Raw genomic sequence first — 20,831 nt, 5'->3', positions numbered from 1 at the left:
TAGAATGTCCTGAATCGTCTCTCTGTGTTTTATTCCCTCTCGGTATGTTTGAAATTCACGATAAATTTATTCTTGTTGTTTTCTTAGAACGTGAAAGCCGAATGAATCAGTAGAGGTAACAATTATTTCAAAAGTATTTTAAAGCAACAGCACTCATATCAGCAATTTGTTATATACTGATTACCTGTTCTTTATTTGTTTTACTCCGACAACTGCATGAAATAGTTTGATTATATGACATTTTTACGTTGTGTTTCCGTTGTGTCGTATGTTTTCTCCTATATTTGAGTGTTAATTCACATTACTATAAGACGTGTCATGGTACTTTTCTATCCCAAATTTATGTATTTGGTTTTGATGTTATATTGGTTATTCTCATCGGATTTTGTCTAATGCTTAGTGTGTTGCTGTGTGTGTTACATTTTAATGTTCTGTCATTGTTCTCCTCTAATATTAAATGCGTTTCCCTCAGTTTTAGTTTGTTACCTCGATTTTGTTTTTTGTCCATAGATTTATGAGTTTTGAACAGCGGTATACTACTGTTGCCTTTATTGACATAGATACCTGTATATTACAAGGCGGAGAAACAGTCTCCAATCAAGGGTGCAAATTGTTTCAGTAACTACTGTATATGATTATTGATATACCATTTGCGTTTGAAGAAATCTTATTCTTCTACAAGAAATATGTGAAACGGTTAAGACGCTTTCTATCTAGTACCTTTATGTTCCCTTTACTTGTTCTTCCGATTAGGTAGTGCGTTTCTTTTGACTTGTTTTTACTTTCGACTGCTCTGTGTAATTTAATCTTAAATGTATCAAGGCAACAACATAGTGAATGTATAACACGGCGACAAGTACGATAATGAATATAATATTCTAGACAGTAGTTGTGTCTGTTATCATTTCGTAGTACTTGGTGAATTACTACTGTTTTAAAAACTGTAGTTAATCTGTAAATTATTGATCGCTTGAAGAATTATTACTATATAAATTGCGGAAGAACAAATGTGTTTCTTGTGTTTTAGTTATGATTGGTTTTTGATTGCTGTTTTACTGATGAAAGGATGCATACTGTATCTTTAAATAAATTTGTATTGAAATTGTATGCGTTTACACGCACCAAACTTTGTTTTTCATTAAAAGATTAGCATATACTCTTTCAAGTAGTATTGTGTACACAAAGAAACGTGTTATTTTCTAGTTGACACTTAATGTAAGAGTAGTCTAAGTATTCTGAATTTTAATATTAGGAAAATACTTAAGGATGTTTGCTCCTCTACTTTTTGAATTTTTGCCAGATTTTCGGAATCCTCTGGTTTTATCCATGCATTGCCATTCAAAATTTTGTCCATCAACCCCTACTTTTCTATTCATAATTTTGTCACATAAAGTTCAAAAAGCCATATTTCAAAATCTTATAAAATCCTTGTTATTTTTTCATAGTTTTTGAACCAAAAAAGGTGTCAATGTTAAATGTATGTAAACTCTAGAGAGAATTATTTCCCGCCAAATTTTCTATGGCTTATATCTCGAAAACAAGCACATGGACCCTCCATTTTTTTCTGCTTTTATTGTTTCTTTATTTATATACTATCAATTCATAACAGTCTTTTAAAAAGCTTGTTATTTTTAAAAAGAGTAGCAAACATCCTTAAATTAGAAGATTTATATAAGAAGATGTTAATTTTTATGTTTCACACAAACAGTATTCAATTGATATTTGTTATCACTTTCAATTGCATGATCCATCATTGAATGTCAATGTTAACTCAAATTTATCTGCATTTTAAATTCAATACACTATCTTGTGCTCTGGTATTGTCTTCTCATCATACAAAAAAAACATTACACAGTTCATCTGGATTTATTCATTTGAATTCTGACATAGAACATATACATTAAAGAATTTAAAACATTTTCAGATACATCCAGTATGAAAAGAAAGATACTTGAAAAATGATATCTGAAGTATGAATAAAGGAGATGTTGCAGTACTTCAATGTTAAAACAACCATGCGATACCCTACAAACCTCTCCAAAATAAATAATCAAAAATTAAAAAAAAAATATCATCAAAAGACCACACACGTGCTTTTGCACTAATTTTAACATGATTATTACCTATATAACTGTTGAAAGATAAATACAAAATTGATAAACATATAACCCAGTAACATGTCCAAATGCATGTTCTGAATCATGAACCCGAAAAATCAAATGTTTTGTTCACATTTGATAGTTTTTGACACATTACAATAACTGTTGGTTTTAAGTGTAATCTGTTTTATATATTTCAATTTTTTATCACTTTTTTGTGATAATTATGTGTTCTTCTTGTTTTTGTAGTATTTATTTGGTGACTTTCTGATCAAATAATGTTAACTGTATCCTATGATTCATTTTGACTTAGATTTCGTTAACGATTTTATATGCACCTTAGTTGTTTTTTCAGTAAACATTATGATAAGCACTTTCAAACAGTATATAAACTACAAAGGAACGTATCAATTTCAACAATATCTATTAAGAAAAATCAAACAAAATATTATCATTAAACACATTTATTTATTCAGTCTCCCACAATCTGTATTTCCCTGCGAAAGGTTGTGTTTATCATCGACTGTTAATGATATGTCTGTACTTAATTCATTTAAAGAATGACTGTAATATTTGTCCTGTTTTTGAAAAAAAAGACTATAAAACGTAGTGTACACTGAATAACCAACGTAGCGGGTTATTTCAAAATGTACACCACATTTCTCATTTCACATAGACGGAAAAGATATTACAATTATTCATAATAATTTAATTCTGAAATTTCATTTTAAACCAGGGTTATATAAAAAAAAACGTTGATGACGTCATGGTCACATTATTAATTATGTTATAAACTAATAGACAAAACACTGTCTAGAAATCAAAAGACGCATTACACTCAAAATTAAACTATTTGACTTTTGATGTGTACTAATTGACATTTGAGTCCTGGATACATATAAATTTCACAATTTTAAACATTTTGTGTACATAAATCAGGCTGTAAATTTTCTCGTTTGAATTATTGTACATAAATCTTGTTATTTCAGTGCCGTTTGTTAAACTTGCTGTACGGCACGGGTTTACTCATTCTTAACGTCGTTTGATTACCGGTGGCAAATTGTCTCAATAGCAATTATGCAATTTCTTATTTTTTATTACTAATAACATATAAAGTAAGAACAAATTTTCTGAATTTGACATTGATTAATATCAGAAGAACAGAGATATCATATGACGTTTTAATTAGTCATACTTTATTCGAAATCCATTTGAGTTTTTTTTTTTTTCTCTCGAATTTTGTACATGCATTTGAATATTAAGTAAATGTTTAACATTTGCAGACTTCTTGACGCAGTATGTACAACAGAACATAAGGAAGATCGATCGATCAATTATTGCCCTGCGTTTTGTCAATACCTGTATATTGGCACCGCATAATGCTAGTTTTTTAAAGCTGCTAACGTGATCTGATTAAAAGTTCAAACTTTAAAATCATGGTGTATTTCTGTATTGCAATTGACTTTGAATTCGCTTTCGATAATTAATGGGTTCTCGTAGAGCATATTCTTCTGTGTCGTTCTGTAAGTTGTTTCTGAACTGAGGGGTTCAGGTAAATATTGTTTAATCTGATCAATTCTTTTTAAGTTAATCCCATGCATGTAGTCTGCATTTAAGTTGTATTTCGTGACTACTATCGACTAGTGCACTATTTTTATTAATTTTGTTTTGATTCATTATTAATGATACTGATTTTTTTAAAGCTGAATATAAGACAGCAATTTTGCTCATTTTATTAAGGATGTTTCATGATCTATAGTAGCTGGAATCATATTTCCGTGAACTCTAGTTAATTCTCGTCTAAACTGTTTAACTATCGAAAACAATTCTACAAGGAGTTTAAAGTGTTGTTGTCTTAAGAATAAACGATAAGATAATACTCATTGGAGCAAGGGTAGTTGTAACGTTAGTAACAATTCTTTATTTCATTAATTTACTATTGTAGAGAACTGTGTTTAAGATTATTGTGTGAGGAGAGATTTCTTAAAAACATTCTCCATGTAACATATTACGTCTGTTTGTTTTGTTCACATATCATTGTAAAATAATTATATTTTTTTTGTGACTATCATACAAGTGAGATTTTTAGCTAGCTACAAAACCAGGTTTACTCCACCATTGTTAACATAAGAAAATACTTTTATAAAGTTAGATATACATGATATATAACAGTTGTTATCCATTCGTCTGATGTGCATGAACTTTCGATATTGCAATTGTATTACGAAATTTCTATTGATTTGTTTTCATTGGAGTTTCTGATTGGTATTTTTGTAATTTACTTTCAAACAGAAACGGAGAAAAGGGGTTAAAAAGAGGAATCCCTTAACAAACTAGTTTTTTTCTTCTGGTGTTTAATTCGCCATGTTGTAATCTGTGAATAAGTTTAAAACATTACATTTTGAAACATGCATCTAGTATATAAACACACATGTATCTCTGAGTAAACTCATAGCCATTGATAGCTAGGTAGGTAGGTAGGGGAGGATGGAAATAGATCTTCTTTGTGTGGATGAATGAATGGATGGAGCGATTTATTTATTTATCAATTGATTTTTGTTCAAAGTACAATTCTAGTTTACTGCCTCGGTTGAACAATCTCCTTCGCATTTTACAACCTATTGAACCCTCTTTGAAATAGTTCAGTTAATTCTCATTTTTCAACCAGACGTACCTTCGCATTGATATAACCAAGATAGTCAATTAGGTGCCGTACGTAAACACGATTCTCTATTGAAACGGGATAGGTTTATTGTTTACAATATGTCTATATATCTGTCAAACATTAAAACAGTTAAACTTTACTATTTTAACAAAATACAATAAAAAAAACAATGGATCAATTCTGTAACACTACAGTCATGATATGTCCCTTTAGAGAAGTAAATGAACCCAAAAAGGACCAATCCCGTACGTATCGATATGCTAAACATTTTCCGTGCGTTACTGACAACATGCACAATGCGAATACACACTACGTCATAACTTGAGGTGACATATTGTTCATGCCTGTATAAGCGGATGCATGATTCAGAAGTCACATTCAATACATAAATAATTCAATGTATGAACTGATTCATAATAACGATTATAATGGATCGCATTTTGAGTGCAAGAGCATGTTTCTGCGATATGATTATTATCCCTGATCATGGTTTGTACGCGAGGTACACGTTGATTTCATGTTTAAGTGGATAGTAGTTCGCATGAAAACATGTCACCCTACCCGGATTCATAGTTTGGACTACAAGAAGATCCGTCTTTACTGTCAATCCTTTGGTCCAAGTGGTTCTCGGAGAAGCACCAGTGATTTTTAAAAGACTTCGAGAGTCAGTCAAATGTTGCAATACCATAACTATCATAGAGTTTAAGTGAATGATCGATCGGTTGTTAGTTGCTTAACTTCCAGTGACGAATATTTTTATGCATGTTCAGGACGAGCATAGAGTGTAATAGAAATATGTGTAATTGAAGAGGAATGGTATATTACACACATTTATTCCATACCGTTGTATTGTACAAATGATGAGTAGAATTCTAGTTAGAAATAATAGTTTTTTACTAGTATGTAACTAATAATTGAGTTCTCTTAGTGTAAGCCAAATTTTAAATAAAAAAATGATACATTAATACTATAAGTATTACACGTACAAAGTTATTTTTTTTTATTCCTGGCCTCAAGGGCATATAAAGTATTTATGAACAAAACCTTGAAAAAAGCCAAGAGAGAGACAGTTTATCGTCGTGAATAAATAGGTATTCGAACAAATGAACCGTACGCACAGCACTTTTGCAAACACACTAGGCACCTGCATGATATATTCATGTTTTAGAAAGATATCTACAAAGAAAAGTAAAGAAATAGAATTCGTTCATATTTGAAAAACAAATGTTTTCATAATATTCTTTCAAGACCTGCAGAAAAAAAAACCTTTAAATAATATAGAAAAACATTATTGAAAAACTTGCTAATAAATAAAGGAGCATTCAACTCATTACTATGCTATATTTTACGTATTGTTACTCTTGATTGACTAATATACTATTGTATGCATGCAGACTTTACCAAAACAACACCTCCTTATACTGTTGTTATATTATGAATACATTAAAGGTGAATTAACTTAACATACGAATTGGAAAAAAAGATCAATGCTCTGAAAGAAATCATTTTTAATTAGTTTTAGCATATCTTTAACTGTGTCCTATAAATATTACCTGATTTTTGTTCTCATTAAATATTAACCTGAAATGATGTTTTAACACAACAACAGCTCAATATATTAAAACTATTGTAACATCATGCACTATATATTCCAGAGGGAGTTAACTATGAAAGTAATATTTATGGTTTTACATTTAGCTTCGATGAATTACCCAGTCACGATTCCGACTTATTAAAGAAGAACGCAGTAATCTTTTTGTTTATAATCATAAAAAACATTTTCCAAGGAGACGTAAACTTTACTAAGTAAAGTTCATTATTTCATAAAGTGGCTAGTAATAAGAAAGGTGTCGGATATTCATGTTTGATGAGATGTTTTTGGTATTCTGTCCACAAATCCATGAAGACATTATTACTAATAGTATTTAATGATTGGGATGCGGATGATGATAATGAATCTCACTAAATGTATTGTGTGATGTTTCTAATTTGGATGTTTAATTCTTAAACAAATATTTGAGGATTTAAAACTGTATGAAAAGCAGATAGTGAGTATCTTTTTTAAACGAATACGTTATATGACTGATTATATAGGGTTGATAGAATTGTAGATTCAGTGTGAAAACGTATAACGATATAATTAATATTAATTGAGAATAATAAGTTACAGAATAAATAAATGACCTTCCCACATATGCATGTTCTGGCCTGTAGCCAGGATTTTCCAAAGGGGGTTATTTTGACTCGTGAGCTCAACTTGAACAGTAACATTTCAAACAGAACATTACATTAAACAGTTCTTATTTGTTTTCAAGGGGGGTCGTACGACACCCTCCCCCCCAAAAAAAACCACTGGCTATTGCAGACTTGGAAACATTCACAAACATGTCATATGAACGTGTATAGGTTTTTTTCAATAAAATATAAAATATCAATCTGCATAATCTTAATCTTGATAATTGGAATATCTAATGAAAGAAAATAACGATACAAAAGAAGAAGCACTTAAATCTATAAAACATATTGCCATAAACAGTTACCATAAAAACTGCGTTATTTATAATCAAGTAGGTTCGCTACTATGTTAGTAAAATAACAAGATGTTCATGAAACTAGTATATGTTAATAGGAGATAAGTAAAGGAACCAAAAGAGATTAAAATATATAGTTCTATGTGCTTGTTTTCGTGATATTTGCCTTAACATTTTGACAGGGAAAAGTTCTATCTTGATTTTGCATTGCTTTATCATTGACTAGTTTAAGATCTCAAAAACTATAAAAATTTAAAAAATAGACTTTTAAAGATAGCTAATAACATGAATAAGTTAACATGAAAAAAAATATAAAAAATGGGTGACAATGGGCAATTTTTTTCAAGGCATTCAATATTGGCAAAACAGAGGATTTCGAAAATCTGACAAAAATCCAAAAACATGAAAACCGTACATCCGTAATGTATAATGCCAGTAGTAACGAAACAGTCGAGGAACAGCGCACTGAACTGTGGTCGATTATTGTATCATTAGCAATGATTCCCAAGCAACTAATTATAACTTTGAGCTATAGTTTTAGTCATTTAAATGTGACGTCATATTTGTGCTGTTTCAGAAATTCTAATGTGACGTAATTTGCGTAACCTTTTCACCGCTTCGCATGTGACGTCATTTTTATGACTTTTTGCGTTGAGGCCTGGAATAAGTCGGGTGTGTCTATTTTTTGGGTTGGTTTTTGTATTATGTATTCGGGTTTTGTTTTCTGTAATTAGTTAATACTTCAGTTTTATCATACATATCTTTTATATTCATTTGATAAAATTTACTGTTTGCAATAGCATAAATTGTTCTAGATAATAAGGATGTCCTTATCCCAAGCAGAAAACCCTAGCAGTATTTGGCAAAACCTTTTTCAACTTTTGATCCTCAGTGCTGTACAACTTTGTTCTTTTTTTTACTTTCAAACTTTTATATCTGGACGTCACTAGTAAGTCTTGAGTGGACGAGGCGCGTTATTTTGGTGTTTTGAATTTTAAACCTGATCCCTTTTGTTATCTATTATTCATGTGTTTCTTTGTCTAATATGTTCTCCTACCTATTTGTATTGTAGTCCTGTAATATTATGTTGTCATTTTAATGTTATATTTAACATTGCCATTAAAGTGCGAGGTTTGGCATGCCACAAAACCAGGTTCACCCACTATTTTTTTCTTTAAAAATGTCCTGTACCAAGTCAGGAAAATGGCCAGTGTTATTTTATAGGTCGTTTCCGTGTGTGTAACATTTTAACGTTGTGTTTCCGTTGTGTCGTTTGTCTTGTCTTTTATTTGAGTGTGAATTCACATTACTATAAGAAGTGTCTCGGTATTTTTCTAGCCCAAATTCATGTATTTGGTTTTGATGTTATATTTGTTATTCTCATCGAATTGTGTCTAATGCGTAGTTCGTTTCTGTGTGTGTTACATTTAAATGTTGTGCCGTTGTTCTCCTATTATATTTAATGCGTTTCCCTCAGTTTTAGTTTGTTACTCCGATTTAGTTTTTTGTCTGTAGATTTATAAGTTTTGAACAGCGGTATACTACTGTTGCCTTTATTTATGATATTAATAAATTCAACTTACATTTATAGGATTAATTTTCTGAGGAGACTCGAGACGTATTGCCAATGATCCAAATTACAACTTCAATACTAATTTGTGCAATAGTTTTTGGTACAGTAAGATATGTGGGAAATATTACTGTTATTTAATTCATTCCCTTTTGATTTGGCTTATGTTTTTTTTTTTCAATGTGTTATTGTAATAGCAAATTTGAAAATATGCTGTAATACAATATGAAATGATTTTGACCAAATTAGACAAGTATATCAATGTTTATCGAAAATTAACAGCGTTAAATCTAAATAGTTTCACATAACACTCGAAGTAACAACTACTAAAAGTATTAGATACATTTTGTAATGAACAATTTAAGTTTAATTTTTTTCTGCAAATCTTATACCCGCGAGCCTCCTTAAGTCTTGCAATCAAAACCGTTTGGAGTTTTGATTTCAGTTTTTATTTATAACCTTGATCTGATCCCTTCATCAATTAATGAAATTAAGACATCAGTAAATATCATTAGCTGGAATTCATCAGTTTTTAAAGTAAAACTAAAACTTTTGTTGATATACAAGTTTTCTTATTTTCATGAATGTTTCATTGTTGTATTTGTAGAACTTGGAAATTAAAAAAAATCAATAATATAATTGTGTTAAGATTATTAACTGACAATTTAATTTTGGATGTAACGCGTCTTCTGATTGGCTGAGTTTTTTGTAAATCAGCTGACAGACATTATCTTGTCATGTGACCATGACGTCGTCAACGTTTTTTCATGGTTTACTCTGGTTTAAAATGAAATTTAGGATTAAACTATAAGAAATGGATTTTGTATTTTTGTGTGTATTCAAAATAACGTAAAAATGTGATGCATACTTGAAAGAAAACGCGGTTAATTCAGTGTGCACCCCACTTTTTTATGTTATTTTTCATACAGTTAAAAAAAAAATTTTACTCATTCCTTTAATAACAAAATGAACATATGAAACTGCTGACTTTTAAATAATTTTCAGTTAATATTAAAACGAACAAGAATGATTTTGGAATTTTGTTATGTACTATCGTCATCTATGCATTTGATTGTCATAAAGCATTAGAACGTCATATATTGTGAAAAATATAAGAAACAGTTAAATTATAGGCAAAGACATCCGCTACAATTTGTAAGGTTTAGAACAAAAGTCCCCCTGTTCGAAAGGTATCCGAGTTAAATAAAATAAGTTCCAGTTCTTCCATTTGTGGCTAGACCTCTCCACAACGTCACCTTACAACGTCAATGGAAAGAGGTATCCTGTGTAGCCCTCATCACGTCCATGTGCCATTATTTTCAACAAGTAGTCGAATACCCCTCACCTTATTCCCGTCGACTAACTTATCACAATCTTAAAAATTGTGAATATCTTAATATAACTTTTTAATTTTGATTCTTTGGAATATCTAATTCCTGTGGTTTTACTAATCAGTTAAAGGCAGTACGGTAAATAGTAATTATCTTTAAGTCTATGGTGGATTTTCAATCACAAAACAACGCCTTTCATTTGTTTACTCTTTGCTTGACAAGATAAATTGTCTATTAAATATAAAGTATAAGGTAACAAGGACTATAAATAATTGTAGAAAAATAAGGAGAGTTAAAATATCATTTAACGCTTTCTGATCAAAATTGTGATAAATATATTCCCATGCTGAAAAGTAGAGAATTATTTTCAATAAAAGATACATTAATTAGAAGCATAGGCGGTAGTTGGATAAGATCGTCCACGTACAATACATTATTTTACGACAAAAAAGACAAATCCAATTGTAAATTATCTCAAAGAAAATATTGCAATTACTTTACCTATTAAATATTCTGATTTCTTGAGGGAATGTACTATCCTATTCCAAACAGTGAGATTTGATGCAGATAATGGTTTGCCTTTTGTATGCATAACATTGGAAATATTCGTCGCTGTTATGCAAAAACCTCGTATCTCAATTTTTTGTGGAAATCTTTTTATTGATTATTTAGAATTAAATATGTATGTTCCACTGTATGCGAAAATATCTGATCTTCTAACCAATCATTAACCTGAATTCTGACATGTGACGAAAAAGTGTAGTCGGATTGGTGAGACATTTTGTTGTTCGAAAATATCGTATCTCAAAAGAAAAACACACGGCACGGCAGCTGGCATCATAACAGCTACAGTTCACTGAATCAATTTTAGGTTCTCAAAGCTAATAAAGCTTAGAAATAATATGAAAAGCTTTTAAAATACAATATAGGTGCAGACATTTTTGCTCGTCTTGGTAATTTATTGGTTAGAAGATCAGATATTTTCGCATACAGTGGAACATACACATTTAATTCTAAATAATCGATAAAAAGATTTCAGTTTTTACTGCCTGGTGTAAAATAATCAAAACCTGAACCATATTATGGTTCAACTTTTTGTCGCAAACATGATTCAATCATAAAGAGAATAGTAATTCGAGTTTATAACTAGTGTCAGTTATAACGGGTGCCACATGTGGAGCAGGATCTGCTTACCCTTCCGGAGCACCTGAGATCACCCCTAGTTTTTGGTGGGGTTCGTGTTGTTTATTCTTTAGTTTTCTATGTTGTGTCGTGTGTACTATTGTTTTTCTGTTTGTCTTTTTTTATTTTTAGCCATGGCGTTGTCAGTTTGTTTTAGATTTATGAGTTTGACTGTCCCTTTGGTATCTTTCGTCCCTCTTTTATAACATTAACTAGTTTCAGCATTATGGTTATTATTTTTTTGAGCACGAGCACAAACTTCGACGTTAACAAATCAAAATACTGAATGTGATGGTTCGAGCACAACTAAACTTTACGATCGGAACCCAGGAATTCATATGAGTTATGAACTTAATTATACTAGAGTGCTAGTATAGATCAAAATAATTTCGAACTATTAAATTTGAAAAATCCATTAGAAAGTTATATATAATGGTTAAATAAAAACTTAACAAGAAGTAGGGAATAAATTTAACTTCAAGAGGAGGGTATAATCATAATGTGTGCACCAATGAGAATATCACTGACGAGATTTGTATATTTAACGCATTTGATCTCGTTATACATGTTATATTGATTGGTCTATTTATTCTAAAAGTAACATATTTTAATTGTATACAATGCAACAGATTTTAAATACCGTGCTATCCACGAATTCGATACACAATGCAAAGAATGACAAACATAACACTAGATTAAATATTTGGTGTATTATCTATGATAATTGAATATTTCATTATTGTTAAGGGTTGTAAAAGCGTTCAACATTCGCGTATTTTTAGTTTAAAGCGCTAAGCAGTTTAAGAAAGTAATCAAATTACATCAATGAAACCATAATGAAATCTGAGTCAGCATACAGCTCTCACACAGGCTGTAAACCCGTATCTATATAGTTAGTCAAGCCCAAATACAAGTTATAAGTTATAGAAAACTCGATCTAAACAACGCTTACTTTCAATTGATGATTTTGAAATAACGAAAGTTTTTATTTTTCGTATATTTGAATAGCATATATTTATCACACTATGATGAAAATGGCAAACCTGAGTGATATCGCATCAGTCGTATAACTTTCATAAGCGATACGTATATATATAAAATGTTGTAACACAAAAATACACATTTGATCTCTTTGCGATCTTATCAGATATCAAATGATCCGAAACTTCAGACATTATCGTTTATTTCTGATTGACGGCTGATGTCTTTATCTCTTATCAAAACCACCAGTCGTAGGGTATTCAAAAGATTACTTTTAAAAAATAAAAATGTATTTTCATATGATTAGCTTAAAATATAACGATTCAATTTATAAATTATAGCATTTTGCACGTAGGGATCAATGTAGAGGTTATAGAAAAAAATAAATAAATCACAACAATACTGAACTTCGAGGAAATGGAAAACGGAAAATCCCTTCTCAAGATCAAAATCTCAAAAACACTCAACGAACGGATAACAACTGCCATATTTCTGATTTGGTACATCTATTTTCTTATGAACACAAAATTGATAAATATATAACCCAGTTACATGTGTTAAATGTTCTGAATCCTGAGGCCGATATATCAAATGTTTTTGATAATATTTGATAGTTCTTGACTAATCACAGTAAGGTTGGTTTGAATTGTAATCTGTTTTATATATGTCAATTGTTTATCACTTTATGTGTGATAACAAGGTGTTCTTCTTGTGTTTTTGTAGTATTTATTTGACGTATTTCTGATAAAATGATGTTAACTGTATTCTCTGATTCATTTTGATTGAGATTGTAAACGCCTTTATATGCACCTTAGTTTATTTTTTCAGTAAACGATTATGATAAGTTAAGATTGATAGTAGTATACTGCTGTTCGATACGCATACATCGATTGAGAAAAACAAAACAAATCCGGGTTTCAAACTAAAACTGAGGGAAACGCATCAAATATAAGAGGAGAACAACGAAACATCAGAAACACAACATTAAAATGTAACACACAGAGAAACGAACTATAATATAACAATAACCATTTTCCTGACTTGGTACAGGACATTTCAACAGTCCAAACAAAAGTGGTTTGAACCTGGTTTTGTAGCTTGCCAAACCCCCCCCCACTTTTATGGCAATGTTAAATATAACATTACAATGAAAACATTTTATGACAGGACTACAATACACATAAATGGAAGAACATATAGGACAGAAAAACACACGAATAATAGGTAACAAAAGGTACCAGGTTTAAAATTAAATAATTTAATAAGTACTTTCAAACAACCTATTATCATTACACAAATAAATTTTGTAAATTTCGGTATCCCACAATATGTATTTTTCTGCAAAAAGTAATTTTTATCATCGACCGTTAATGATGTCTTTATACCTAATCCATTTAAAGTATGTAATATTTGTCCTGTCTTTGAAAACATAACATAGAAAATGTAGTACAACTTGTCATTATGTCGGGTTATGTAAAAGTGTGCAAAATATTTTTCATTTCGAATATACAGAAATAATATTACAGTCATTCCTTATAATTTATACATTCCATTTTAAACTAGGGTAAATCATTAACAAACTTTGATGACGTCACGGTCTCATTACAAAATTATGTTATGAACTCATAGACAAAACACTGTCAGCTAATCAAAAGATGCGTTACATTCAAAATTAAATTATTTTATTTTGGATGTGTACTGCTTGTCACTTTAGTCTTGGATAAATATATATCACATTTGTTTTTTCTTGTAAATTTTGTGTACACAAAACGGGCTTTCTCGTTTGAATTTTCTTGAATAAATTTTGTAATTTCAGTGACGTTTTGAAGCTTGCTGTACGGCATGGGTTTTCGCATTGTTAACGCCGTTAGGTTTCCGGCGGTAAATTGTTCCACTGGCAATTATGCAATTTTGTATTTTTTTATGGCTAATAATATATATAGTAAGAACATATTTCCCGAAATTGACAGTGATTAATATCAGAGTATATGAAAATTAAAATCCTTTAATATCCGTGAACAATTAATGAAAATGATTTATTGCTTCAGTAGCGCCATGTGCTGACACTTGCGGAAGAGGTTTAAAAATAGATATTGAAAAATGTTTTAATCTTTTTACAGTACGGTTCATTTCATGTACAAGAAGGTATGGTTGTCTGTTTTTAAATTTAAAAAATCCACGCACAAGTTATACGCATAACAATAAACTGAACTCAATGCCAAGAACCTTAAAAATATACTAAGACAGAGAGCTAAATCCAGTGATATACTTTAAAATGGTCACATGTTACTTTACTAAGCCAAACTGCATTGAAATCCTGAAATAAATATGCAAATTACTTCTATATTAGAAGTAGAATTCAAAGGAAGAAAGAAACTGTTATTTGAAATAAATGTAGAATATGTCTTTGGACCACATATCACCCCGCTTATTAATATACATGAGTCCGTTGGTTGAGACAAACTAACAGTATAGAACAGAAACGACAGTTTTAACATTTTTGCCATTTCAAGGTTCCGTGTTGAAGGCCGTACTTTGAACTATAATAGTTCGATTTTTACCAATTCAGATTGGGATAGAAAGTTGTATCATTCGCACTCATATCACATCTTCTTAAATATCTAATAATTCATGAACAGTAAAAGTGACGCCTCCGAATATCGAGCTTGATATGTGTTTTGTGGTCATCAGCTTTACGTATTGAGGCAACCTTCAGTTAGAGAACAGAAACGAAAAATTCAGCATTTTTTATGTTTATAAAGTGGCATAACTCATGCACAATAAAATTGACGCTACCCGATTTCACATTTGTGTTTGTGTTTAGTAGGAGTACGCATTGTGTTTAAGTTTGATAATCATTTGTTTAGGGAAGCAAAAGTTAGGAGAACGGAAACTTTTTTTGGGACGTACGAAACAGACGGACAAGGGTAAAATTGATGCTCCCTCAGCTACGGTGCCAACACATAAGTTCTGACTACCGGGATGTTGATACTCCAGGACTGACATCAACCAACACAATTTTACTAAAGAAATATTCAATCGTAATCTTAAAGCCTTGAGTAAATGCGTCCAAAATGTACTTCGGTCAACGCTTTTACACCCCATTAAATTTACAAAAAGAAGCATTCAATTCTTAATTAATATTCCGTTTTGAACAAAACGATTTGTTACATATACTGTACATGTATTCCTAGCAAATCTGACATTATTTACACTATGTTACACATTATTACAAAGTCAATCAAAATACAATTCAGGCGAAGTTAAAATCATGTTTACATGCAAGTTGTCAAGTTGCTATATGCACATATCGTTGTCAACATGTCCAGATAAGCTTTTTTAAAACTTCTACTTCTAGAAAAAAAACGAAAGGAATTAAGGAAAGAGTAGTGAAAAATAAATAAAAAACGGACACTGATTAAAAAAATAACGTTAGATATAATTTATATATATTTTGAATTCAAATAAATATATGCGATGCTATATTCTTGTCCAGTTTCCTAATCAAACTTAAATAATATGAGAAGATAATAATTATTTACCTAACAGCGTCATTTTTCGGCGATACAAAACTGTATAATGAAATAAACAAGATAAGCGTCTTTGACCAACTTAATCTTTTTATTCGGATATTTGCAGATATCTTCCCACATTTCAAAGGGAACATTAGAAAAGAACCCGGATAAAACGAAGAATATATAAAAAGAAGATGTGGTATGATTGCTAATGAGACAACTATCCACAAAAGACCAAAATGACACAAACATTAACAACTATAGGTCACCGTACGGCCTTCAACAATGAGCAAAGCCCATACCGCATAGTGAGCTATAAAAGGCCCCGATAAGACAATGTAAAACAATTCAAACGAGAAAACTAACGGCCTTATTTATGTACAAAAATTGACGAAAAACAAATATGTTACACATAAACAAACGACAACCACTGAATTACAGGCTCCTGACTTGGGACAGGCACATACATGAATAATATGGCGGGGTTAAACATGTTAGCGGGATCCCAACCCTCCCCCTAACCTGGGACAGTGGTATAACAGTACAACATAAGAACGAACTATAAAAATCAGTTGAAAAACGCTTTACTCATCAGATGGACAAAAAATAAGTGGACGTGGCCCGGTACTGATACATCCCGACACAAACAGACATAATGAACAGATCTGAGAGTACTTGCAGTTATCTGACAGCTAGTTCAAAGCCACTAACAACGAATAAAAAAAATCATGCAACTAAGACTAAACTATCAATCCGTACACATCCAACATCCTATGGATAGTGTAAAGACGTCATAAACAGCCAGAGTTTCCCGTTTAAAACCGAAATATCTAAATCCAGGAAAGGACAGTTATTACCAAATAAATTTGATTTATTTAAAGTAAGTTCCTTTGGGTAAATTTCAGCAGTATATTCAGAAAACTCTTAATTATTTAACGAAAATATATCATCAAGATAACGGTAAGTGTTGTTGAATTTATCAATTAAATGCAATTTCGACGGGTCTTTACTGAGTTTAGTCATGAACTGTGATTCGTAACAGTACAAAAACAAGTCTGCTATTAAAGGGGCACAATTAGTGCCCATGGGGACACCTACAACCTGTCCATAAACTTTGTTGCCGAACGTACATAAATGTGATCAAGGAGAAAATTAATAGCTTCAATCATCTCATCACACCCCCAGTAAGTATATCTAGCATATTTACCTTTCTCATTAGAGAAGAAGGCTTTAGATGAGTTGCAGCAAATATATCTACATTCAGCTTTACCAAACGACCATTAATTAAATAGGAAAACTTTTGTTTAATAAGATAGTGTGGAAGTGTAGTATAAAGAGTAGAAAAATCAAAACTATTAACAGAATAAAAAGGACCAGCATAAGCACGTTATTTATCTAAAACATCCAAAGAATTTTTTACACTCCAAAAATGGTTTATATCACTATGTTCATATATTTTATTACAATAGTTTATGATAAGCTCTTTAATAGTAGTTAATGAACTAGTTAAGAGCACTGAAAGATTAGTTGTAAAATACTTACTAGAGTCCGAGATGAAACGATATTTAAGTGGTTTTTTATGTAGATTAGGTAGCTAATACATAGTAAGGACCTTCAAATGTTCAGAAGAAGCCTTACGCTTTGATGTGGTTGTGATATGTTTGTTTACTATATGACTCTCTGTTGAGCGGATCGACTTGAATGTAGATGAATTTAAAATTTCATTCTTAAGAACGTCCGTGTAGTATTTACGGCATACCATCACCACATTGTTGGCTGCTTTGTCGGCCGGTACAAACACAAACCGCTTTGAAAGTATTTGAAGTTTATTTCTTATTTTGGAAATAAATGTATTATGTACTCTATTATTTACTTCTAAATTATTTTCAAAATGTGATATTCTCTTATCTACCACAATTAATACTTTTATTTGAATAAGAATCAAGAGATTTTTTTATCAAATTTTCCCGTTTACACCATATTTTACAAAACGAGGAAAGTGCATCTTTGGTGACTTGACGGTGAGGACGATATTTTGGTCCTTTTTTCAAAAAGTTTTTAACCTCTATGTCCTGGACGATATTGAGGTCCTCTGTAATAACATGACCATAAGGAAAATATCTAAACTTCGACGATTCACAGTTTCAAGTTAAGAGAGTATTACTATCTATATTCACGTCTGATGTAACCGACGTATAATTAAAAACTAAACTTCTGCTGGGTTTTTTGTAAGTGTATGAAATTATAGGTGGTTCTATATCATCAAAATAGGGAGGTATAAAGTTTTGAACGGTAGAGTCATTAAATATACTAGATAAGTTGATAAAATCAATGCCTCTGCTAATATATTTAATTTTCAAAAAATGACGTTTATGATCGTCAAAAGCTGTAACAATACCAGAATATTCATACAGTGGGCTGAAGAAAGAGATGGTGTCACACTCTTTGAAAATATCGTGTAATTTACTAATGGGTATTTGACCCAGTTTACATAATAATTGAAGCCTACCATTATTTTTAAATTTAGATATAGGAGATTATCAAGTGTATAATTTATACGATGTTTAACTCGTTGATTTCGATTGATACGTTTCCCATGAGACCTTTTATTTCGTTGTTTTTTATCCATTATATTCATGATATCAATAGAGGAAGTAGTAGATATGTTCCTTTGTCCAACAGGTCGAGAACTCTAGATTTTCTGACGTCAGAATATATTTGCATAGTAATTTTCAAAACACAAGGCCAATATGGCCTTGAAAAACTGACCAATCAACTCAATGAACTACAATGCATTGTGGGCTACTACGAGTAAACTACTACTTAAAACACGTGGAATTAGTGGGAAAACAGTAAATTAATATATTGTCTGGGACTCTCATTACCAAAGTTTTTATTCTGCAAATATATTTAATGTAAAATATATAACGTAATCTTCAATGTGCATGCTCAGATTAAAAAAATATTGTTTATTGGTCTCACGATTCGACTTTCTTTTTCGCCTTGCAAAAGTAGTTGAACCGGTTTTGTGCATTGTTATAATTTGAACCTGCATTAATTTCACGACATGACACAGTGAAATATCCACCTGAAGTGACCACTGTCCAGTAAGAAAATCATTTGAGCTCTTTTAAACCTGTATAATGTCATTGCAAAATCATTTCTGCCTAGAAAAACACGAAACTTTTATTGAAACACTTCTTTCTGTACTGAATGTGTATTTTTTTTTATCAGGACCTGAACTAATAGTAAGAACATCATAATATTCAGTATGCTAAAAAGAAGTGTTATGAAAGCGGCAGGGGCGGGTCCAGCCATTTCAAAAGGGGGGTCCTCACCCTGGACAAAAGGGGAGGGTGTTCCAACTACATGTCCCCATCCAAATGCACTGATCGTCCAAAAAAAGGGAGTCCATCCCCCGGAACCCCCGCCCCCCCCCTGGATCCGCCACTGAGCGAGTACGGTATATAGCTCAATACATTTTTTTTATAGTTTCATCCATCGATAATATCCGTTTGTTGCTAACTTTATCACAAAATATACCTCAGAGGTTTTTTTATCGTTCGGCTGCTGTCCTGTTGACATAAGTAAAATATCTCCAATATTAAAAGTCTCTGGATCATAGTGGGTGCCATATTACCTATTAATTTTTTTTCTAAAACGTGCTTTGTATATAGAAATAAGAAGATGAGGTATGAGTGCCAAATGAGACATCTTTCCAACAAAGACATAATTTAGTAAAGTAAGCAGTCATAGTTCAAATGCTAAAAAGTAAGCTATTAATGACCCAAAAATTACTTGTGTAAAACAATCCAAACAAAAAAAAAGAAAAAAAGGGCCCAATTAAATATATAAAAGGACAAGAAATCTATCCCATCAAAATAAATATATTGTAAAGGAGCCTGTATTTCAGTGGTTGTCGTTTGTTTATGTGTTACATATTTGTTTTTCGTTCAATTTTTTTTTTATATAATTAAGGCCGTTAGTTTTCTCGTTTGAATTGTTTTACATTGTCATATCGGGGACTTTTATAGCTGACTATGCGGTATGGGCTTTGCTCATTGCTGAAGGCCGTACAGTGATCTATAAATGTTAATATCTGTGTCATGTTGGTCTCTTGTGGACAGCTGTCTCATTGGCAATCATACCACATCTTCTTTTTTATTATAGATCCAACGCTGCAATTTTCACAAAACATATCAAATTTTCCACCTTGTCGCACATACATATGGATAAAATCATTACAGCTTTTTTCCTAATGCATGTGGAGCAAAACCTTGGTTAGCTTGCTTGCTTTGTAAGTATATTGTACAAAATATAAAATATACAAGTTAAACTATGCCTATATATATGTATTGTTTAAAGATGTCAATCTTATTTTCAAAGCTTGTATAAACAACTATACAAACAAAGCAAGCAAGCCAACCAAAGTTTTACTTTGCAGGTTTAAGAAATCAGCTGTAATGATTTTATTCAGTTTGGCAGATGTCCGAGCCCGTTAAAAAAAGAACAAACTGAAACTACAGTTGCTGACTTCACTACCTTAAAAAAAAGGGAACAGTTTGGAAGTCCCATATACTGAAATGTGACCAACAAAAATACTTATAGATTTTGTTAACACTGCCATGTATGTAAATATTTCTTCGCCTTTTTTACGAACACAAAATTCAAGGATCCCACATTTGCCTTTAAATATCTATACGAACATTGCTGTACTCTTGAATATCAGCACCGGCTGCATTTTATCGACGGCTTACTTTACACCAGTAAGTTTGTCTCATGGGTAATTGTGTTTTTTTCGCTGTTGTTTCGTTGCTTCTGGTGGACAAATACATGAAATCTCTGTGCCATCATCAAACATGTTAATGGCTATATATCGGGTAATTCAAACCCTTTTTTCTTCGCATAGAAACAACTCTTCGTTAATCTGAGCATGGAAGTAATACTTTATATCACG

General features: G+C 31.3%; 1 protein-coding gene across 1 annotated transcript in view; it reads left to right on the top strand.

The window, feature by feature from the left end:
• Positions 1-6,502: 6,502 nt before the first annotated feature.
• LOC143058771 (cardioacceleratory peptide receptor-like) overlaps positions 6,503-20,831 on the top strand; it is a 45,190-nt gene continuing 30,861 nt past the window's right edge. The window contains exon 1 of the mRNA XM_076232214.1: positions 6,503-6,812. The gene's annotated coding sequence lies outside the window, so the exon portion shown is untranslated. The remainder of the gene's footprint in view (positions 6,813-20,831) is intronic.

Source organism: Mytilus galloprovincialis, chromosome 14 (genome assembly GCF_965363235.1).
Source record: "Mytilus galloprovincialis chromosome 14, xbMytGall1.hap1.1, whole genome shotgun sequence".
In the NCBI taxonomy this organism is placed as follows: domain Eukaryota; kingdom Metazoa; phylum Mollusca; class Bivalvia; order Mytilida; family Mytilidae; genus Mytilus; species Mytilus galloprovincialis.
Note: the sequence above shows the minus strand (reverse complement) of the source record. Positions and strands in the feature narration are given on the sequence as shown.